This window comes from Bacillus rossius, chromosome 3 (genome assembly GCF_032445375.1).
Source record: "Bacillus rossius redtenbacheri isolate Brsri chromosome 3, Brsri_v3, whole genome shotgun sequence".
Lineage (NCBI taxonomy): Eukaryota > Metazoa > Arthropoda > Insecta > Phasmatodea > Bacillidae > Bacillus > Bacillus rossius.
Window position 1 is genome coordinate 72,328,821 of NC_086332.1, and position 25,828 is coordinate 72,354,648.

Here is a 25,828-nt window from a genome sequence, read left to right on the forward strand (position 1 = left end):
AGTACCTGAAAACATATGTTTAACATAATATTGAAGCATCAATAATTTAAAATTTACAAAAAAATACAATTATAGGAAAAGCATTTAAAATGGTTTATAAAGTTGTAATTTGTTGATTTTTATAATTTTTACTGCATAAAATGCAGAGTAAATATCAATAATTATGCGTATTCTTTAATGTTTTGTACTGTATTATAGTTGTTTTTTCAAGTTCCGTAGAATGAACTGGAGTGGAAGAGTGCAACGAGGGTAAAATTTAGGCTGTGTGCAACAGTTTTAGAAGTTGTATTACTGCATGTTGGAATATTTGCATTGCTACTTAAGTGTTTTGTGTGGACAACACATGCCTATGTTGAGAGGTCTGTCAGTATGTTTATTGTGTACAGCGCATAGGAATATTAGAGTGAATAGACAAAAATATATTAAAGGGTACCCGTGAAAGGTTTGTATCAATTCAGATAATACATTTCGAGAATGTTTATCTGTGACCTAGGAGACTTGGAATACTTATTCCTGCTTGTTTAAGAGAACTGTGAGCAAGTGACATTTTTGTACTAATGTTCAAATAATTCAATTAAATTTGTTGTACATTTACAATTCTGCAAGTTTCTTGAAGCTGATTTAATGATAAAACATTTTTCACCCCTCCACAGGTGTTTGATTTGTAATATTGTACATACTCTTTTTGTATAAGTAATCTTGTTAATATGTTTGAAAACTCATTACGGAGCACTTATGTGATGAATTTTTAATTTTGATATGATTTTATATTCTTCACATATAAGAATTAATGTTTGTTTTAAAAAATCTTCCATTACAGACGTAATTGGCTGTTTTGTTGCAAATTAATAAGCACATACTTAGTTTGTTAATTATAGTATAAATATTAGAAAAATTTAAGATTGATGTAAAACAAGATAATATATGCCTCTCTCTTATGACATATGTTGGAACTGCAAAATAATAATGTTACAATTAAGCCGAAAAATTTTATGATAGGGTTCTATGATATAAGCAAAATATTATGTTACTGGAGAAGGAAGTATAATTCTTTAATATAAAAATTGTAGGAAAAATTTAAGGTTTTCTCAGAACCATTAAATGAATACTGCTAAGTTATTTTTTTTTGTCAGATGGGTTGAGATTAAGACTGTGGCATCTTGAAAGTTGTTCACTTTCATACTGATACAGTAACTGGCATCTCCATGAATTTATCTAGTTTTTGTTAGAATAGGATTTAAAAAATTTGGTAGTGAAAATGAAAATTTAATAATAGTGAGAATAATAGCAAATATTTGTACATAAAATGTTCTATAATTATTTAAAAAGAGATCATTTGTATGAACAACAAAATATTTTTAACACTTTTGAGTGTGACATGTAATTTTATGTCCGCATAAGTACCAGCACAAACCAGGTCTAAAAGTTGATAAAACATCAGAGTATAGTTTAAGATATTGTGAAATGCCATTTTAGGAAGTAATTTCCATTCCAAAAAAATATTATTGATATAAACAACTATTTATAGTCTGCAGTCAGGAACATATTAATTAACGAAAGTAACATTTTTATCATTCTGGTTATAAAACCAGGAAGTTGGCTGTAGCAACAGTTTATGTTCTATAGGGATGTGCGAATCCTTGATTTTCAGTTCGGTTCGAATCCGATTCGAATCCCTGGCAAGATATGAATCCGATTCCGAATATTAAGCACAGAATAATTAAAAATAATGTGTGTTCTCTTTTTTCTAACTGTAACTACTGGCAATTATTTCTTACACTGAGATTGAAATGTTTATAATTATATTAACTTAATTAATAATAAACCAACCCTCTAAACGATGAAATTCAAAACATGAAGCACATTTAAAATATTCCCTACTTGGCCTATCTAATTCAATTGGTTTTCAGAAGTTTCAGAATACTCTTTCTTGTGCAGCATTAAATGATTCTTCATGCTTGAAGTACTACCAGAGGTGCATTTAAGCTCACGTGCACACGTTTTACACTTTGACTTAAAATCTGAAGTTTTAGCAAAAAAAATACCAAACAAAGCTACGCCAACTATGATGTTTTCGTTTTGACGTCACTGGCAGCGCACATGCACCATCATGACTGTCGGAACTCATTTTTTTTTTCAAACTGATGTCTTAAAACTGTTTTACCATGAAATTTTGTAAATTACAATTCAAGACTCAAATACAAAGACCAGTATGGAGGTTATGTTGAATTTGAACGAATGTGGCGCCGGAAGGAAATCTCATCGACTAGCATATCAATCGCAGTTGCAGGAAATATTTCGAGTTTCGGCAAAAAAAAAAAAATCATTTTCTAAAGTGTACTGCAAGTTTTATATTAAAATAAATGGCTATATGACAAAATCTGCCACTGAAATATTCCTACGTACTCAACAGTGATGCTTGTTGAATAAGGAAATTATTCATTGCATAAATAATTACAGGGTAATAAATTTTCTTTCATACATCATATTATAAATACTTACGTAATAGTAGCTTAATTTGATTTTTCACTACTAGTATTTTTGAGCTGTATTAAATAAATTTATAACATTTGTGAATATCCGTAATACTGTTCGAATCCATGTAAGTACAACGATTCCGGTTTCGGGTAATCGTGGATTCAAACTGTACCCGAAAATATCGGGTACCCGCACATCCCTAATGTTCTACAATTTATCAAACACATTTTGAAAATGCTCTGAAATACGTCACCACTGGAATCACCTGTCCTCTAAAACTCCAGTATCTTATATAGAATTTAGCCTCGACAGGTTCTGAGGTTCTGGTCACATGATCTCATTGCCAGCAACAGACATTAAAAACAATACATACGGTAATAATCTGTAAACTTTTTACTGTACTGTCAATTCTGAACATGCACCTCTTAGAGACAAATAAAATATTTATAATTGAAAATTGCATTTAAAAAATTCAACAGCTGAATAATGAATATAATGTAATAGGAAGACAAAAATATAGTACTAAATATATAATATAACAAGGAATGGTATATAACAAAAATCTTTTATTCAATAAGATAGATACACATTTACAAATATTTTTTGTACAGTCAAAAATATGTTGGGCAAAAATTTGTCACAGTGTAGCAAGAAAGGCAAACATTTGTATTAAACTTGTTCAAAGGCATCAACAACAGGATGGATGATTATCGATGTTGAAAAGAATCTTGTGTGGCAGACAGTCTCCTTGTCTGTCCTTGCATGCCCAAGTGCTACAACTAGGTTATGTTAGTTGTCCAAGTGTGCAGCAGCAATAACTAGGAAAAAAAATTCAACAAAGGAATTCCTTGTATGCACTAAGCTCACATCTGCAACAACAGGTACAATTTGTTTTTTTTTATAAAAATTCACACCATAAACAGTATGAGTAAAACGCTGAACAGCATACACAATCACGTGACGGAAAACATGAAACGATTTAAAACTGAACATGATGAGAGACATGATTGTTCATCATCGGCGAAAAGAGACTGTGACTTTGAGCTGAACTTACCAACCACGCCCATTCCCCTGGCAGATACCAGTGCACATGCTTAAGAGTTCCAGCAAGAGGAAATGGATGGCATCATTTTACTTGGCTGGCCTAGAAGGCTAGCACTAGAAGTGGATGATTTAGATGAAGACTAGCAACGGAGTATTTTTGCCAACTGGAGCCATTGTGCTGAATTAACCAGGTTAAAAATCACCTTAAGGTCCCTTTCAAAGTATGTGCACTGTGCTGTCTATAGCATGCACATCTGAGCAACCAGCTTGTGAATTTGCATCTAAGGGTGGTGACCATCATTTCATAAGTTTTGACTGCAAGAGAAGATGAATAGCAGTAACAGGGAGCAAAGGAACAAAGGGTGAGGAAAATGAGAACACCCCAAGGAAACTCACGTTTAAGATCACCTAAAAGCTAACTGTTACAGCAAGTGTTGTTGAACAACACTTGACACAATACATAAAGAGAGAAAAAATATCAAATATTTAAACACAACAGATTATCCACTAATGCAGTTAATGTCAATGAAGGCTTTCATCCGATAGACAGCAAACACAGTTACATGTCTGAACATATCCACATTTGAAACATTGGATGGCACGACACCGTACTAAGATTCTAAATGAATAAGTACCATGGAGACAATGGCTGCCATCAACTGCAAAGTGCTATTCAAGGCACATACCGCTGTGCATGAAGGCTTTCATAAGCATCCATGAGCAAGGTGCCGTGCCATTTACAGCACATAGCATAAAACATTCCCTTAGAAGGTCCTTAACCTTTTCATCACGATTCTCTTTTTTATGAGAAAATGACAGCAATGAACATTTGCTGAAAGGCAAAAGCCCCCTTTTTTTTTTTTTTTTCAGCCCACAGATAAGTTGTCGACTTTGAAAAATATCTATAAAACAAAAAATCACTAAATTGTGATTCAAAATATCTATAAAAATTCTAATAAAAAAAATTCTAGGACCAATTTTCTCATCGTCATCAACAGAAAAATTCAGTATTCACCATGAGAACAAGGCAAATATTTACAAATCCATATATTCTCATTTCTGTAGTATATGCTTCTATCCAATCTCACAACTCATGCTGGCCAAACAAAATTAGGTAGTACATAATCACAGTTGTCAGCGGCTAGGCAGTTGGTGTTTGCCACAAGCGTGTGTGTGTGTGTGCGTGACGGTGCGAGATTACCAACAAAGAAAGACTTAACTTTCTCAAAGACTGACGTGCTGCAACATGGTTGAACAACACACAGCAAGTCTTATCAATGCGGGTTATAGCCAGCCACATTTGCAGTAATCACACTCCATTCCTGTCCATTTCTTCATAGCTAAATATTTATTATTTACCTGAACAAATCAATTGTATGTACTAAAAAAATATACAAAAATTTTCAACATACAATTATTGAGGATATTTAATATAAAAAACATATAAATCTCTCAAAATCACATTTACTGCACAGTTATAGTTGGTATAATTGCCTCTTCCTTATTTTCCCTTTACTTTGAAAGTTACTGACCACATCTTCAGTTATTTATTCTGAGCTAAGCAATAAACTCCATTGTTTGTTTTCATCATAATTAGCTATCATTAAAAAAGTTACATATGTTCTATTTGTATAAAAATAAAAATTGCAGGAAAATATATTATGTACGTTTGTTCATCAGACTCACTAACTACCTTACTGGGAGAATGTGTTTTGCAACAATCTCACTAGTCATAAAATTAATTAACGGGAAAATGATGATTGTTTTAGAACATTCCATAACATTTAATGTCCTGAAAAATTATAATACCAATTTAATTACTAACTGTCATGTGGGATACCTCTGCACTTAGTGAAACCCAGAACAGACATGTTAGATATTCATGAATTGTGGAAATAGTGGAACTCATACACAAAAATTTTAATGAAAATAGGTTAACGAAGTTAAGAAGATTTATTCATAAATTTGTATGTTTCTGCAACATACTAGTTCATGCATGTATATATGTAACAAATAATTTGTGATCACAATTAAAAATTATAAAAAAAAAAAAAAAAATTAAGGTTTATAATCAACTGAATCAACAACAACAAAAAATTAAATTGAAAACATTACTGGTTTAAGAAAAAAGCATTGCCAGTTCTATTTATTTTGTTGCATTTTACACCAAACTATTATTATACCATTTATATCTTTTTCATTTGCTGTATTTTGCAACCTGTGAAAATTTAAAAATAAAGTTTTACTGTATTCTAAAAATTTATTTTGAAAAAAATTTCATATTAGTATTGAATAATTTGATATTTCAGGTGTGTGTTGCAGTTGTGTACACTCTGCCTGTTATTTCTACATGCAATTCATGTTTGTCACATGTTATGCGAATCCATGTTCTGAACTTTTGGCAGTAGTTTAATGATTTGACAGCCTCTTTCCTTCCCCTTCAGTCTTCACTAATGAATTGCAGTTGTCGCCTCTGTCTAAAATATCTGCTCATCTTGTTAGATACCTCTGATTTCAAGCCTCAATTTGTGCAACAGCAGAAAATATTTACAGTGTACCCTTCTTTTTGAAGCGCTACAGTTCCTAGCACCCACAATAAATCCAAAATGGCCTTATTTCCCTGCTTTTCTTCATCTCGTAAGCAAATGTTACCCCCCCCCCCCCCCCCCCACCTGTTCCTAGAGTCACTTACACCAAAGGACATTCTATGCCACAACCACACCACATATGAAGTAAGTACCCACTCTCACAAAGGACTTCAACAGAATGCTTTCGCCTTTGCGTCAAATTCCAAGAGGCGACATGCACCTTGGATGGAGGCATGCTTTGTTCATACGACACATGTCCATTTTTTCCTTATAAGAGAAGTTCCTGTATTTAACTGTCAGTATGCCACTTAGTTTAGAGGGTAAATTATTGGTGTACTAATTTTATAGAAATCACATTTGGCACCTGGGACAAGAAGGTAGCTGTCAACCCCCTCCCCCCTCCCCCCAATAAGGATCCCATTCCATCAAAAATAAATATGACAGAATCTTACTTGACTTGGGTCACAAACACAGAAATAACAAAACCATCAAGATAAAAATTTCAGTGTCATATACACACAACAGAATGCATGCAGAGCAAATGCAAAATGATAAAATTTAGCACAGTATATGAATAGTCTACTGCAATATCCTTCACATTTACAGCAAGTCCTAAATGTCATACAGTTACCATTAACTCTGGTGTCACTAAATATTTCAAGTTCTCGAACTGTTAATCCCCCAGATCTTATCTTAAATATTCAACATTCAGCTCTCATATTCTTTAACATTACAGAAAAAACATCAGACAGCAAAGAATAGTTAAATATACAATACATAATTCAAATTACTGGGGGGCAAATATACACAAATTTAAGCACAATACTGTACCTTCCAAAATTCCTCTGGACAACCAGGAATATAACAGGAACACAACAAAATAACACATTTCCCAGAATAGAACACCCAAAATCTTATGGTTAAAAGATGCTGCCAGATAACATGTTTTGCAATGCATTTCTTAACAGCTGGGTGACCCATTAAAAATAGGATAAGCCATCATGTCAACTTGAGCATTCTTGAGCAGAGCATGTCAAAAAGTCTCATTTCTTTTGTAGGCTCGCTTATGTTTCCAAGACGCAAGTTGTTGCTAAGCACCGTAATGCAGATGCACACTGACATACCTGGAAAATATCCGTAACAATTCATTTTCTATTAAGAAATGGATAATGCAACAAAATATACAAATTTACAAAACAAGAGTGTACCAGTTATGCATATAAAAAACTCATCCTCACATTTCTCTAAGGGTTGACTCCACCTAGTGTGTCATTTCTCGCCTAAAGAATACTAAGAGACAATTGCAATGGTATACACATAAAGACTTAAGGAAAATGGATGGGCTCATTGGAAAAGGCTCCATAGAATTTGGTAAACTTTGGCACTCATACAAAACAAAATACAACAGGAGTTTGATTATTGATGGAGACTCCTAAAATAATTTTAAAATGTGCTTACAGCTGATCTTTATTCAATTACCGTAAATTAGTCACTGAACTTTCATATACTAGTGATTGCTGCCATTTAAAACAGCAACTATACAGGTTGTATGGAAACTCACACTTCAAGGGGCCCGCCCAGTCAGGGGTGTATCTGTTTCGGTGAGGCGGGATGATAGTGAAAAACTCTGTGGTGCTCCTAGCGTGGTATCTACTCTAAGCACACAGCTCTGAACTGGCACGCAGTCTTCTCATGGTACACAGAGCAACTATGAGACTTGAGCGGTAACCATAACATTAGATGGCAGAGAAATTAAAATAAAGGTGTAATGCAAGGACCTTGGGTGATTTCAAGAATCTTTACCAGGTGTTTCATGTCTAAAAATTGGTCTGAAAATCATTTTACATCATATTACAATACACTGTGGCAATCCAGTTTACTGCCCTCCCCATTTTGTACATGAATTTATTAAAGATTTATTAGGTTTTTGTTATCTGTAATATACTTGGTTAGGTTTATTGATTGGATGTAAATAACAGCTATTTATTCTTGTAAGAAGGATTGGTGCATTTGTAACATGTTTTGTGATCATTATTTACATTATTTCATGTTTTCCTGTATTTTTGATTATTTCCTTACTGTCTAGTGAAAAAGTTTTTTTTTTACCTTGTTTTCTTGGTTAAGATATTATGTGTGTTCACATATTTTTCGTTTGTATTTTTTGCTATGGTTCTTTGTCTGAAAGCAGAATGCTGCAGCATCTTATAACAAGGAAGTAAGGATAGAAAGAGTGTGACGGTCATGTGAATTCCATAAGCGTGGGAAAAACTCGAGTTGGTTGAGATGCTGTTGCTATGTTTCCGTGATTGTCTGATTTTTACAGGTGTAATGTTGTGTCATTGGTCGAAAGTGTAAACTGCTCTGTGACTGGTTGTTTTTGGCATTATGAGTGCAGTTTTTTCCCAGTGGGCAAGAAGCTGGATTCTTTGGTCGCCATGTTAGTCTTTACTTAGGCATTGTGATTATGTTAAGTGGCAGCTTGCCAAAATAATATATTAATGTAATGGAGAGGAGAACTTCACGCCTGTGGTCCAGGCAGCACTTCAGACAGTCAACAAAAATTTTACAACCACAGTTGGCATCAAAGGCTTAAATTAGGGACCTTTTTATTAAATTAATGGCCACGCCAAGCAGACAATGATCTCTCGGCCATTATACAACTCCCCATACTTTACTTACATTTATATACATGATTCTCAATTGGTGTGTTGTATGCAACTACAGGATGTAATTGACAAACCGTTTTTTATATTATGCCTAAGTAATGAACCGAGATGTTGCTTAAGTAGAGTTGTTTTTTATGTGAATTTTTTTTGGTCATGTACTTGTTTTGTGGTCTGTAGTGGCGGCCATTCTGATATGTGAATTGTTTGTGGATGATAATAATAAAATGCAGTATAAAACCCAGTAACGATTGTCTGAGAAACTTTATTTCATTAACCAATCATCGACAGTCCCCCTTTTTTTTTTCTGGAACTAAAATAATATTTCAACATTCAATCAAAATTTCTTCAAGTGTTTATGTATGTGCAATATAATACCTAGCCAGTGCAGTTGGATTGTCATAATATGTAGTTTCCCGCCTGAGGCATGGTCTACATGGTTGGAAATGGACTGACACTCACAGGAGCCAGCCAACCTGAAGAATGCATAAGGTGAGATGAGATGTGCATGAAGCAGCGAATGAATGAATTGGTGGGAGAAATGAGAGTACCCCGAGAAAACCTACAGGCCGCAGTAATGTCCGCTACGTTTCCCACTTGCAAAATCCGGGTTTGACCCCACCAGGAATCAAACCCGTCTCCTTTGTGGGAGGCATGGATTCTAATCACTCGACCACCAGTTTGAAAATGAAATATGGAAACAGAACCACCCATTCGCCTTCAGTGCACTTTTAACCCATTTGCATCTACAAGCGTACTGGTATGCAACTGCCTAAAGGCCGATAACACCATAGGCGTATTGGTACGTTAAATTTAAATAGCTTAGCTGCCGGCGATGAGCTCGCAACACTATCTATGAGTCATTAAGTGAAGGTCGGATCGTTTGGGAGCCTCGAGACAGCTTTAAGTGACATCTCTTTGGTTATACCACTACTATCTTATCACTTCTACGCGCGTCTGCTATGCTCGACCAAGTTTGCTTGCGTGGCGGAACTCGCAATGCTACCAATAAGGCATTTTCTTTATGTCTGTTAGTGCGCGCATAAAGCAGACTGTATAACACTTCTAACCTATCACGTATTTTGGAGAGAGCATGACATGTTGCATGAAACGTGAGTTTTAGCATTTTACTAACACAAATTGCCACATATCAATTAAAACACTGAATTCTTTTGCATAGTTGCGTGTAATATTTATTCACATAACAGATGAGTGTATAAAAAAAAACAAAGTTATAATTAGATTACAATGCGTGTATATGTGTAAAACTTATTGCTCGAAAAATGTGATTTTATAGACATATTTTGTGCAAAATATACAGAATAAAACATAAACCGAAAGACATGCTAAAGTATGCGTTTTATTTTTGATACGAAAATGGTTTAGACGAAATCAGTGTTTTGAAATTGCGGAACAAGTATAAATTCACAGTAAATGGTATTTATATTGTAATATTGCATGTAAAAATGGCAGCACGTAAGAGAAGTGACGTTTTTGTTTGTGGCAGAGACGATGAGGCAATGATGCAATACTTTGAACAGTTGAGTTCTGAAAGTTCAAGCATTGAAGATGAAACTGATTGTGTTGATAACAGATAAGTTGCAACAAAGGGTTCGCGTGCAGCGGATAACGAAAGAGATGATAGTTCTTCAGAGTCAGGAGAAGATAATATTGCTATGGATATTAGTGGCGGTGATGTTATTGACTGGAAATGGGAACAAGCTCTTGCAGAACCAATGTGTCATCAATTTACCGGAGTTCCAGGCATAGCACCAAATTTGAATTCAGATAATAACTCCAGCAGGGCAACAATATTTTCGCTTTACATGAATGACAATGTTGTACAGCATATTGTTGAACAATCGAATAAATATGGTTCAAGTGACAGCACATTTGTTAGTACAACACCTGAAGAATTCCCCCCCCCCCCCCCCCCCCCCCTTAGCCATCATTTTTTTTCTTATCTGAAAGTAGGTTAGCTAAAAGCCTGGGTGTCTTACTGCTATCACCGGCCACTGCGCTGGAGGGGAAGAGTAAGCAAGCCCTACCGATTCTCCTTCCCTTCCCCTACCCCTGTCACGAGCAGAAGCTATAAGGTTGTGACGCCGTGACGGGTCCCAAGTTTTCAAATATCTTACACCTGCTGTATTTAACCAGCGCGGTATTTATAAGCAGGTGGTGACTGGGTAACTCTTCAAGCTAAAGCTAATTGTTTCCAGGAATAGGCCAGTTCTGCCGAAACCCAACAATTTTTATTCCTTTTTTTTGTATTGTCGAGCTTCGGGCATGATTTATGATTTTGAGTGGGACGTGGACAAGGCACTTAGATTGATTGACTTTTCTCTGCAGGAACAAATGTTTGTGGAACAGTTCGTACTAATAGAAAAAATATGCCCAAGGAACTCGCAAGAGAAAAACTGAAAGTAGGGGAAGCAGTAGCTTACAGTAGCAACATCACATCAATAAAGTGGAAAGATAAAAGGGAAGTGTGCATGTTATCCACAAAACGCAAACCTGATTTCGCAGAAACAGAGAAAGTGCATTGAAAAACCAAAACTAACATTATGAAGCCTACTGCTGTTATTGATTACAACATGAAAATGAGAGGTTTTGATGTAGGAGACCAAATTTTGAGCAAATTCCATGTAACGCGTAGATACAGCAAGGCATACAATTTTTTTTTTTTTTTTAATGTTTTGGACATGATGCTGCTGAACAGTTATGTAATGTATAAACAGTTACATGGTAAAAATGACACAACATTCCATGTATTCAAACAAAAAATGGCAGAAGAACTTCTGGCGACCTACTTCAAAGAAGATGTGGTCAAAAGATGATCTGTAACGCCTGGAGATTTGCATTCACGTCTGAGTGGCCGACATTTCCCTGAGAAACTTGCTCCATCTGCAGCAAAGGGGGCTAAATACGCTAAACGTTGTTTTGTGTGCTTGCAAAAGAAGCAAAGGAGAGAGTCAACATGAAAGTGTGACAGCTGCAATGTTGCTCTGCGTATTGAGCACTTCAAGCCGTACCACACACTCAAGAATTATTAGACGCCTAAAGAGATACTTTGAACTATTGTTATGAAAGAGAATTTTCATGTAATGTGGTTTTTTGAATGTAATTCGGTATGGAAATCATCTGTATTATTATTGATAACTTGATTTCTAATGTTTTATATGAATATTTTATTTGTTATGAAAGTGAAATTTTCTACGTTTATTTGTATGGTGAATTATTTGGAGTGGCATTTATATTGTGCATTTACGTATATTATGTTGATACAATACTTATATAATATATATTTACTTATACATTCACATATATTTTTAGTAGGCTAATTTGTATTATTATGAGTCACATGAAGGCTATATATAACTTATTGTCTTATGTACGTGTGATTAAGTACATTTTAGGAGCACTAAAAAGGGTTATACATACATATATGCAAGTATACATACCTATATAATACATGTATATACACATATATTTTGCTAACGTTCTTCATTTTGTGCTAAATATGAATGTATTATATGAAAATGTAATGGAATTGGAGTGCAATGTTATGGATAATTCATTTTTATACATGCATATAAATAAGTATATTACATATTGATATATAAATAAATAACAGTACTCAAAGTACATTTTTTTTAGAATTGAAGTGATTTTCTGTACTATGTTGAAAGGTAGGCCTATATAATATTATATATGCATACAAATATTTATACACATGGTGCACATGTATATAAACATATATGTGCATGCATGTAAATGCTTACATGCTAATATACAGAAATAAATGTATATGTTCATCAAAATGCAGATTTATACACTTGAATACTTGCAATAATAGATATTTACCCTATATGTAGGCTATGTATATACATTAAGGTGATGCTTAAAAATGAAGGTTAAAAAATTTAATGGTTCACCCTCTCATTTTATTCTCCCACATGTAAGATGGTCTAGAATTTTTTTTGGCTGTATTTAAAACGAATTTAGGGGTCGCTACCAGCATTTAAAGTTTATAAAATTACCAATACTGCAGCACATGAATTTTTAATATAAGGAAATAAGTAATTTTAAAATACTTGAGCAACCAACCACCACTTTACACGTTAAAGGGAACATTGTCATGCTGAGACTCCCCCTCCAAGCAACCTCACCCCTCCCTCCTCCTCAAAACCCCCCTTTACTCCCCTCCAACCAACCCACAGCTGAGGTCATGTGTGAGTTGCCTGTCAGTACCTGTCTGGGCAGTGTGCCTGTCTGATCTGTGCAGTTGTTCATTTAGTTTATCCAGAGTGTTTTTAAAAGTAATTATGATTGTGAGTGTGTGGTTAAAGTTGGTTATTGAAAGTGATTTTGGTTTGTGAATTCATAGTAAATGTTTTTGTATTCATTGTTTAAATAGTAAACCAAATAATTACACAACAAACGAAAAAATATTATTTACTTGAAAAGTTTTTATCTATGTAGACTGCAAATTTATGAATTTAAACTGAAAAGTCATATAATTTATGGTTACTAATTTTATAACTATTAGTATTTACCATGGAACATAGTAAAAACTCTGCAATTTCTGCAAGGAAAAAGACAGAAATATGGTTGGTCGGACAGATGTCTAAAACGTTCATTCATACCAAACTTCCATCTAAACGGGAAGTACTGTCCGTATTTTTTTATTATAAAAAACAAGTAAAGCAAAAGATTCGTGAAGCTGCTTATTCGACCTCTAAAGATTTGCTAGCCTTTTGGAATAAGGCTAGGATACCTACCAGACAGCAAATACATGTTGTTGATAAAGTATAAAAGTTATTCAAAGAGTGGCAGAATCTGAAGAAAAATAAAGAGAACAAATCTAAAAGATCAGCAGTATTAAGACTAAAAGAAGAAACATGGAATTACAATTTAGATTACTTATTTGATGTAGCGCTTGCAAAGGCACTGGAAATGATTCAAATTCAATAAGATAGACACTTTTTAGTGTTGCAGCGTGAAAAAGGACGTCCAGGGAAAATAGGTGGCATTGACAAGAAACTATCCAAGAAGGAAGAAGAGCAAGAGCGTAAAAAGGCTCGAATGGAGGTGCTTAAGGCAAAAGAAAGTGATAGTATTAAGGCAATCACGTGTAAATCAGAAATTCCTAGCATTTTTTTCCGATGATGAATCCTCGCATGATTACGACAGTGACTTTAAGGGGCCTTCAACTTCTAAATCTGGGGAAATACAAAACATAGGACTAAAGAAAAGAGGAAGAAAAAAGCTGCTTAACAGAGAATTGACTACAAGCTTGGATGTTTCAAAAATAAGTGATCGCAAAGCAGCTCTTGTCCTTACATCTACTTTACATCGGCTGTGATGTTATCCTGCAAAATATAATCTAAATTTTTCTTCTATACGCCGCCAGCAAGTTGAATGCAGACAGAGCATAGCAGAATATATAAAAAAGGAGTTTTCAGCTGCTGTACCTTTAACCCGTTCCCTGATTATCCCGAGTTAACTCGGGCTATTAATCGTAATAAAAATATATTATCCCGAGTTAACTCGGTCTTTATGTGGTTTTCGGGTTGAAAATTTACTAACCCGAATAAACCCGTATATTTACTGTATAAATGGTACTCAATGCTCCACTAAAATTTTACTGCCTACCGAGCCAGCGAAGCTGGCTTGTTTTGCTTCCGCAAGCAGTCACTAGGTTGTGCTGCTTGTATTATCTGCTATTCTTTCATGTACTGCGTGTTGCCTTCTGCGCCGTTTCGATTGCGCGCGTTTTCGACAAATTGTATTTGGTTTTGTGCTCAGTTTACATATTGCAAGTGAATACCCATGATTGTAAAAATTGAAATCATCATAATTACGTGTTTCTTTTATTATTTGTTTGTTATAAGTGACTAGAATATATGTTTTTAGGTTTTTACTGACAGTTTATTTTTTTTATAACTCAATGTAAATAAACTGAAGTTTTGACAGTTCTTACATCCTAAAATGGATAGTGATGATAGTAATTGCAGTGATAGTAAAATAGTAAGTATCGATGGCGATGTTGAAGAATCTGGTAGCGAATCATCTTGTTCAGAAGGTGAGTGCAGTTCAGACTCCGACAGTTCTGTTCACTGGTCGGCTTTGCGACAGTGGTGCGAGATAGACAAAACACAACAGCCTCGTCCTCCACCACCACCAAGATATCCGTTCAAAGGTATTCCAACAATGAATTTCCAGCTACCAGGAGATGAAAGCGATGATTTGTTGGAGTATTTCAAGTTGTTTTTCGATGACAATTTACTCGAAATCATTGTTTCTGAAACAAACCGATTTGCAGAGCAAACTCAAGCCAAACAACCAGGTTCATCAAAACAGTTTCGTCCCACTACAAAAGAAGAAATTATTGTGTATCTGTTTCGGTGAGGCGGGATGATAGTGAAAAACTCTGTGGTGCTCCTAGCGTGGTATCTACTCTAAGCACACAGCTCTGAACTGGCACGCAGTCTTCTCATGGTACACAGAGCAACTATGAGACTTGAGCGGTAACCATAACATTAGATGGCAGAGAAATTAAAATAAAGGTGTAATGCAAGGACCTTGGGTGATTTCAAGAATCTTTACCAGGTGTTTCATGTCTAAAAATTGGTCTGAAAATCATTTTACATCATATTACAATACACTGTGGCAATCCAGTTTACTGCCCTCCCCATTTTGTACATGAATTTATTAAAGATTTATTAGGTTTTTGTTATCTGTAATATACTTGGTTAGGTTTATTGATTGGATGTAAATAACAGCTATTTATTCTTGTAAGAAGGATTGGTGCATTTGTAACATGTTTTGTGATCATTATTTACATTATTTCATGTTTTCCTGTATTTTTGATTATTTCCTTACTGTCTAGTGAAAAAGTTTTTTTTTTACCTTGTTTTCTTGGTTAAGATATTATGTGTGTTCACATATTTTTCGTTTGTATTTTTTGCTATGGTTCTTTGTCTGAAAGCAGAATGCTGCAGCATCTTATAACAAGGAAGTAAGGATAGAAAGAGTGTGACGGTCATGTGAATTCCATAAGCGTGGGAAAAACTCGAGTTGGTTGAGATGCTGTTGCTATGTTTCCGTGATTGTCTGATTTTTACAGGTGTAATGTTGTGTCATTGGTCGAAAGTGTAAACTGCTCTGTGACTGGTTGTTTTTGGCATTATGAGTGCAGTTTTTTCCCAGTGGGCAAGAAGCTGGATTCTTTGGTCGCCATGTTAGTCTTTACTTAGGCATTGTGATTATGTTAAGTGGCAGCTTGCCAAAATAATATATTAATGTAATGGAGAGGAGAACTTCACGCCTGTGGTCCAGGCAGCACTTCAGACAGTCAACAAAAATTTTACAACCACAGTTGGCATCAAAGGCTTAAATTAGGGACCTTTTTATTAAATTAATGGCCACGCCAAGCAGACAATGATCTCTCGGCCATTATACAACTCCCCATACTTTACTTACATTTATATACATGATTCTCAATTGGTGTGTTGTATGCAACTACAGGATGTAATTGACAAACCGTTTTTTATATTATGCCTAAGTAATGAACCGAGATGTTGCTTAAGTAGAGTTGTTTTTTATGTGAATTTTTTTTGGTCATGTACTTGTTTTGTGGTCTGTAGTGGCGGCCATTCTGATATGTGAATTGTTTGTGGATGATAATAATAAAATGCAGTATAAAACCCAGTAACGATTGTCTGAGAAACTTTATTTCATTAACCAATCATCGACAGTCCCCCTTTTTTTTTTCTGGAACTAAAATAATATTTCAACATTCAATCAAAATTTCTTCAAGTGTTTATGTATGTGCAATATAATACCTAGCCAGTGCAGTTGGATTGTCATAATATGTAGTTTCCCGCCTGAGGCATGGTCTACATGGTTGGAAATGGACTGACACTCACAGGAGCCAGCTAACCTGAAGAATGCATAAGGTGAGATGAGATGTGCATGAAGCAGCGAATGAATGAATTGGTGGGAGAAATGAGAGTACCCCGAGAAAACCTACAGGCCGCAGTAATGTCCGCTACGTTTCCCACTTGCAAAATCCGGGTTTGACCCCACCAGGAATCAAACCCGTCTCCTTTGTGGGAGGCATGGATTCTAATCACTCGACCACCAGTTTGAAAATGAAATATGGAAACAGAACCACCCATTCGCCTTCAGTGCACTTTTAACCCATTTGCATCTACAAGCGTACTGGTATGCAACTGCCTAAAGGCCGATAACACCATAGGCGTATTGGTACGTTAAATTTAAATAGCTTAGCTGCCGGCGATGAGCTCGCAACACTATCTATGAGTCATTAAGTGAAGGTCGGATCGTTTGGGAGCCTCGAGACAGCTTTAAGTGACATCTCTTTGGTTATACCACTACTATCTTATCACTTCTACGCGCGTCTGCTATGCTCGACCAAGTTTGCTTGCGTGGCGGAACTCGCAATGCTACCAATAAGGCATTTTCTTTATGTCTGTTAGTGCGCGCATAAAGCAGACTGTATAACACTTCTAACCTATCACGTATTTTGGAGAGAGCATGACATGTTGCATGAAACGTGAGTTTTAGCATTTTACTAACACAAATTGCCACATATCAATTAAAACACTGAATTCTTTTGCATAGTTGCGTGTAATATTTATTCACATAACAGATGAGTGTATAAAAAAAAACAAAGTTATAATTAGATTACAATGCGTGTATATGTGTAAAACTTATTGCTCGAAAAATGTGATTTTATAGACATATTTTGTGCAAAATATACAGAATAAAACATAAACCGAAAGACATGCTAAAGTATGCGTTTTATTTTTGATACGAAAATGGTTTAGACGAAATCAGTGTTTTGAAATTGCGGAACAAGTATAAATTCACAGTAAATGGTATTTATATTGTAATATTGCATGTAAAAATGGCAGCACGTAAGAGAAGTGACGTTTTTGTTTGTGGCAGAGACGATGAGGCAATGATGCAATACTTTGAACAGTTGAGTTCTGAAAGTTCAAGCATTGAAGATGAAACTGATTGTGTTGATAACAGATAAGTTGCAACAAAGGGTTCGCGTGCAGCGGATAACGAAAGAGATGATAGTTCTTCAGAGTCAGGAGAAGATAATATTGCTATGGATATTAGTGGCGGTGATGTTATTGACTGGAAATGGGAACAAGCTCTTGCAGAACCAATGTGTCATCAATTTACCGGAGTTCCAGGCATAGCACCAAATTTGAATTCAGATAATAACTCCAGCAGGGCAACAATATTTTCGCTTTACATGAATGACAATGTTGTACAGCATATTGTTGAACAATCGAATAAATATGGTTCAAGTGACAGCACATTTGTTAGTACAACACCTGAAGAATTCCCCCCCCCCCCCCCCCCCCCCTTAGCCATCATTTTTTTTCTTATCTGAAAGTAGGTTAGCTAAAAGCCTGGGTGTCTTACTGCTATCACCGGCCACTGCGCTGGAGGGGAAGAGTAAGCAAGCCCTACCGATTCTCCTTCCCTTCCCCTACCCCTGTCACGAGCAGAAGCTATAAGGTTGTGACGCCGTGACGGGTCCCAAGTTTTCAAATATCTTACACCTGCTGTATTTAACCAGCGCGGTATTTATAAGCAGGTGGTGACTGGGTAACTCTTCAAGCTAAAGCTAATTGTTTCCAGGAATAGGCCAGTTCTGCCGAAACCCAACAATTTTTATTCCTTTTTTTTGTATTGTCGAGCTTCGGGCATGATTTATGATTTTGAGTGGGACGTGGACAAGGCACTTAGATTGATTGACTTTTCTCTGCAGGAACAAATGTTTGTGGAACAGTTCGTACTAATAGAAAAAATATGCCCAAGGAACTCGCAAGAGAAAAACTGAAAGTAGGGGAAGCAGTAGCTTACAGTAGCAACATCACATCAATAAAGTGGAAAGATAAAAGGGAAGTGTGCATGTTATCCACAAAACGCAAACCTGATTTCGCAGAAACAGAGAAAGTGCATTGAAAAACCAAAACTAACATTATGAAGCCTACTGCTGTTATTGATTACAACATGAAAATGAGAGGTTTTGATGTAGGAGACCAAATTTTGAGCAAATTCCATGTAACGCGTAGATACAGCAAGGCATACAATTTTTTATTTTTTTTTAATGTTTTGGACATGATGCTGCTGAACAGTCATGTAATGTATAAACAGTTACATGGTAAAAATGACACAACATTCCATGTATTCAAACAAAAAATGGCAGAAGAACTTCTGGCGACCTACTTCAAAGAAGATGTGGTCAAAAGATGATCTGTAACGCCTGGAGATTTGCATTCACGTCTGAGTGGCCGACATTTCCCTGAGAAACTTGCTCCATCTGCAGCAAAGGGGGCTAAATACGCTAAACGTTGTTTTGTGTGCTTGCAAAAGAAGCAAAGGAGAGAGTCAACATGAAAGTGTGACAGCTGCAATGTTGCTCTGCGTATTGAGCACTTCAAGCCGTACCACACACTCAAGAATTATTAGACGCCTAAAGAGATACTTTGAACTATTGTTATGAAAGAGAATTTTCATGTAATGTGGTTTTTTGAATGTAATTCGGTATGGAAATCATCTGTATTATTATTGATAACTTGATTTCTAATGTTTTATATGAATATTTTATTTGTTATGAAAGTGAAATTTTCTACGTTTATTTGTATGGTGAATTATTTGGAGTGGCATTTATATTGTGCATTTACGTATATTATGTTGATACAATACTTATATAATATATATTTACTTATACATTCACATATATTTTTAGTAGGCTAATTTGTATTATTATGAGTCACATGAAGGCTATATATAACTTATTGTCTTATGTACGTGTGATTAAGTACATTTTAGGAGCACTAAAAAGGGTTATACATACATATATGCAAGTATACATACCTATATAATACATGTATATACACATATATTTTGCTAACGTTCTTCATTTTGTGCTAAATATGAATGTATTATATGAAAATGTAATGGAATTGGAGTGCAATGTTATGGATAATTCATTTTTATACATGCATATAAATAAGTATATTACATATTGATATATAAATAAATAACAGTACTCAAAGTACATTTTTTTTAGAATTGAAGTGATTTTCTGTACTATGTTGAAAGGTAGGCCTATATAATATTATATATGCATACAAATATTTATACACATGGTGCACATGTATATAAACATATATGTGCATGCATGTAAATGCTTACATGCTAATATACAGAAATAAATGTATATGTTCATCAAAATGCAGATTTATACACTTGAATACTTGCAATAATAGATATTTACCCTATATGTAGGCTATGTATATACATTAAGGTGATGCTTAAAAATGAAGGTTAAAAAATTTAATGGTTCACCCTCTCATTTTATTCTCCCACATGTAAGATGGTCTAGAATTTTTTTTGGCTGTATTTAAAACGAATTTAGGGGTCGCTACCAGCATTTAAAGTTTATAAAATTACCAATACTGCAGCACATGAATTTTTAATATAAGGAAATAAGTAATTTTAAAATACTTGAGCAACCAACCACCACTTTACACGTTAAAGGGAACATTGTCATGCTGAGACTCCCCTCCAAGCAACCTCACCCCTCCCTCCTCCTCAAAACCCCCCTTTACTCCCCTCCAACCAACCCACAGCTGAGGTCATGTGTGAGTTGCCTGTCAGTACCTGTCTGGGCAGTGTGCCTGTCTGATCTGTGCAGTTGTTCATTTAGTTTATCCAGAGTGTTTTTAAAAGTAATTATGATTGTGAGTGTGTGGTTAAAGTTGGTTATTGAAAGTGATTTTGGTTTGTGAATTCATAGTAAATGTTTTTGTATTCATTGTTTAAATAGTAAACCAAATAATTACACAACAAACGAAAAAATATTATTTACTTGAAAAGTTTTTATCTATGTAGACTGCAAATTTATGAATTTAAACTGAAAAGTCATATAATTTATGGTTACTAATTTTATAACTATTAGTATTTACCATGGAACATAGTAAAAACTCTGCAATTTCTGCAAGGAAAAAGACAGAAATATGGTTGGTCGGACAGATGTCTAAAACGTTCATTCATACCAAACTTCCATCTAAACGGGAAGTACTGTCCGTATTTTTTTATTATAAAAAACAAGTAAAGCAAAAGATTCGTGAAGCTGCTTATTCGACCTCTAAAGATTTGCTAGCCTTTTGGAATAAGGCTAGGATACCTACCAGACAGCAAATACATGTTGTTGATAAAGTATAAAAGTTATTCAAAGAGTGGCAGAATCTGAAGAAAAATAAAGAGAACAAATCTAAAAGATCAGCAGTATTAAGACTAAAAGAAGAAACATGGAATTACAATTTAGATTACTTATTTGATGTAGCGCTTGCAAAGGCACTGGAAATGATTCAAATTCAATAAGATAGACACTTTTTAGTGTTGCAGCGTGAAAAAGGACGTCCAGGGAAAATAGGTGGCATTGACAAGAAACTATCCAAGAAGGAAGAAGAGCAAGAGCGTAAAAAGGCTCGAATGGAGGTGCTTAAGGCAAAAGAAAGTGATAGTATTAAGGCAATCACGTGTAAATCAGAAATTCCTAGCATTTTTTTCCGATGATGAATCCTCGCATGATTACGACAGTGACTTTAAGGGGCCTTCAACTTCTAAATCTGGGGAAATACAAAACATAGGACTAAAGAAAAGAGGAAGAAAAAAGCTGCTTAACAGAGAATTGACTACAAGCTTGGATGTTTCAAAAATAAGTGATCGCAAAGCAGCTCTTGTCCTTACATCTACTTTACATCGGCTGTGATGTTATCCTGCAAAATATAATCTAAATTTTTCTTCTATACGCCGCCAGCAAGTTGAATGCAGACAGAGCATAGCAGAATATATAAAAAAGGAGTTTTCAGCTGCTGTACCTTTAACCCGTTCCCTGATTATCCCGAGTTAACTCGGGCTATTAATCGTAATAAAAATATATTATCCCGAGTTAACTCGGTCTTTATGTGGTTTTCGGGTTGAAAATTTACTAACCCGAATAAACCCGTATATTTACTGTATAAATGGTACTCAATGCTCCACTAAAATTTTACTGCCAGCGAAGCTGGCTTGTTTTGCTTCCGCAAGCAGTCACTAGGTTGTGCTGCTTGTATTATCTGCTATTCTTTCATGTACTGCGTGTTGCCTTCTGCGCCGTTTCGATTGCGCGCGTTTTCGACAAATTGTATTTGGTTTTGTGCTCAGTTTACATATTGCAAGTGAATACCCATGATTGTAAAAATTGAAATCATCATAATTACGTGTTTCTTTTATTATTTGTTTGTTATAAGTGACTAGAATATATGTTTTTAGGTTTTTACTGACAGTTTATTTTTTTTATAACTCAATGTAAATAAACTGAAGTTTTGACAGTTCTTACATCCTAAAATGGATAGTGATGATAGTAATTGCAGTGATAGTAAAATAGTAAGTATCGATGGCGATGTTGAAGAATCTGGTAGCGAATCATCTTGTTCAGAAGGTGAGTGCAGTTCAGACTCCGACAGTTCTGTTCACTGGTCGGCTTTGCGACAGTGGTGCGAGATAGACAAAACACAACAGCCTCGTCCTCCACCACCACCAAGATATCCGTTCAAAGGTATTCCAACAATGAATTTCCAGCTACCAGGAGATGAAAGCGATGATTTGTTGGAGTATTTCAAGTTGTTTTTCGATGACAATTTACTCGAAATCATTGTTTCTGAAACAAACCGATTTGCAGAGCAAACTCAAGCCAAACAACCAGGTTCATCAAAACAGTTTCGTCCCACTACAAAAGAAGAAATTATTGTTTTTTTGGCTGTGATAATATTACAGAGCATTGTGAGGTTGCCTGAACAACAGCTCTATTGGTCGAAAAATCCTTTGGTTTCCGTGCCAGTTTTTTCAAAAATACTGTCCTACCGTCGTTTTGTTGAACTGAAACAATATCTACATTTTTCTAACAACGAATCTTACAATGCTGAAACTCACCGCAACCCAAAATTAAATAAAATTTGGGAAGTGTATCAGAACCTAGAGAAGAAATTTTTTGGTCTCTACACACCAGAAAGAGACCTTACAATTGATGAAAGTTTGCTGTTGTACAAGGGGAGACTAGGATGGGTTCAGTATATTCCAAAAAAGCGTGCCAGATTTGGAATAAAAACTTTCATGTTATGCGAGTCGAAAAGTGGCTACGTGGTCTCTACCATCATATACACAGGGAAAGGTACTTCACTGAATGAAGAGTTCAAAGAACTTCCGATGTCATCTCAAGTTGTGATGACTTTCATGAAGCCCTTTTTAGACAAGGGATATTGTCTCACGACAGACAATTTTTATACATAACCACAACTTGCAGATATTCTGATTTCTCGCAACACTGACACTTATGGCACAGTAAAAATGAACAGAAAAGAAATGCCAGCCCAACTTAAAACAAAAAAACTGAAGAGGGGTGAAATTACAGCTTTTCAGAGAGGAAAAGTGATGGCTCTTCGATGGAAAGACAAAAAGGATGTCGTTCTTCTCAGCACCATCCACAATGCAGATACGGTCGAAGTGAAAACTGCCTCTAAAACTGTAACAAAACCAAAGGTGGTAGTTGACTACAACAACACAATGGGAGGAGTTGATTTAGTTGATCAACATATGTCCACTTATCCACTTCCTAGGAAACGTGGAAAGAAATATTATAAGATTTTTTTCACCTAATGGAATTAGCATTGTGGAATTCCTACGTTATGTACTGCAAACAAGGTGGCAAAAAATCTCCGCTACAGTACAGAATGACAATTGTCCAGGATATATTTGAAAAATATCGCCCGTTTGTCACATCTCCATCTCAGGGACGTCCAGGTACCACAGCACATCCTCTTCGTCTGACAGGAAGGCATTTTCCTGATCTGATACCAGCTACTGAGAAGAAAGCCAACCCAACAAGGCAATGCGTTATGTGCAGCAGAGTACGTGACTCAAATGGCAAGAAAATCCGCAGAGAAAGCCGTTACTTCTGTGCAGACTGCAATGTTCCTCTGTGTGTAGTGCCGTGTTTTCGTGTGTATCATACCTCACACAAGGTAGAATGAACCACATGGTATAATGTGTTTTATTCCTTAGTGTTTGAAGTGAATAAGTCTACAAAGAATTAGTGATATATACAATTTTGTGCGTGGAAATTTATGACACGAGTTAACTCGGGATAATAACTATTGGAAAATAAAAAATTCAATATTTATATGAAATTAATAAATAAATGTATCAAACTTATGTGCAATGTCATAGGCAAATATAGTTATTTTTGAATATGCAATAAAAAAAATTGATGTTTTTGGATAAGCACTGTTGATTTTATTTGTAAGGGAAGGGGTTAACTGTGCACTGGGATGGGAAAATGTTAGAAGATATTACAGGACAGGAAGTAGTTGATCGTCTTCCATTTTTAGTTTCAGGGAAAGGAGTGGATCAGCTCCTTTGCATACCAAAACTTGAATCTGGAGAGGGTGAAAAAATAGCATCAGCAGTTTATGACTCTCTCATTTCCTGGGGTATAATTGATAAAGTGAAGAGTATGTGTTTTGATAATTTTTTATTCAAGAGATTCCAGAAATGTTGGTCATCGCTCAATAAAGAAGAATATGTAACAATTGAAAATGATGTAGAATCTATGGGCAAGATAAAGAATCTTAAAGATGAAATAATTGCCTTTTCTCAAAAACAACTAAGTGAATATCAGCCAAGAGATGACTACAAGGAACTGTTGCAGCTAAGCATAATATTTCTAGAATACCTAGTATTGTCATAACAAAGATAAATTATTGTGAAACTTAAACCATTTATTCAATTTTTTTCAAAGAATAAAAATATAATGAAAATAGAAAATTACTTTAATAATAATTGTAATATATAAAAAAAAGTTTATGGATTTCATGGTATGTTATGCTTTAATGTGAGTGGATGCAAATGGGTTAAATGCTTTTCGTAAACAGACACCACTTAAATATCTTAAGCAGTTTTCGAATTGCGTGGTTTCCTCAGCTCTGCACACCATGTGTGTGCCGAGGTAGGTGGGCCCCTTAAATATTTTGAGATGTGATTCCTTATTAAAATTTATTTAGAATTTCTGAAACAAGCCATTCACACCCAGCAGATGAATGTCAATTTTACTTCTAGAAGATTATCATCAAGAGCAATTTCACTACATTGAAAGAGACAGATGAAATGGAAACTTCACTAATAAATTTATTTAGGTGGGGCAACGTTTTTGTGGCATACTCAGCAACTGCAGTATTTTCTAACCATCTGATTGCACAAAATTTCTTGGGAAAAAGCTGTGATCCAGTTATTCTAATGTAATCTGCCCTCCTTGCAGGTACATGCTTAAACAAATAGTAACTGTCCCTCAAAAAACTAACAATGTCCCACTGTGTAGCAGAAATTCCAGTTTTGAAAGCACCATGGACCGAATGAAGCCCACAGCTACCAATTTCTAGCAATGATGGTGAATCTTCACCAAAAGTGTCTGTGATATGTATTTTCAAAGCTAACAAAAATTCCCAGTTTACGTTGGGGCCATCTATAGATACCTGCAGAATATTTTGAATGTCAACAGAGGAGAGAGCTCCCAAAAATGCTTGCAGTAAACACTGAGATGTGGTATGCCCCAACAACACTGATGTTAAGTAAGCTGAAACAACTTGGTCTTATCCGAGCATGGGAAGCACATGCCGCAGCACGTCACGTCAGCAGGATAACAGACCAGCTTAAACCAGTTTGTATCACGTGATTTGACGCCACTTCCGAATCCGATGGTAAACATAACAAATAGATGTGGGAACTGTTAGTTATTTGCCATTCAAAAATAAATGGGAGGGGATATTCACTTGATGCTACGTCAATGTGAGCTGATCAATAAACAAAAAACGTATTGCCAACTACAACCTACCAAACAAAAATTCCCTGATTTTTTAAAAAAATTCCCTGATTATTCCCTGAATACAACATTCCCTGATT

General features: G+C 35.3%; 1 protein-coding gene across 2 annotated transcripts in view; it reads right to left on the reverse strand.

The window, feature by feature from the left end:
* Positions 1-3,024: 3,024 nt before the first annotated feature.
* LOC134530888 (tyrosine-protein kinase hopscotch) overlaps positions 3,025-25,828 on the reverse strand; it is a 121,389-nt gene continuing 98,585 nt past the window's right edge. For both annotated transcript variants that reach the window (XM_063366167.1, XM_063366165.1), the window contains one exon: positions 3,025-7,234. The gene's annotated coding sequence lies outside the window, so the exon portion shown is untranslated. The remainder of the gene's footprint in view (positions 7,235-25,828) is intronic.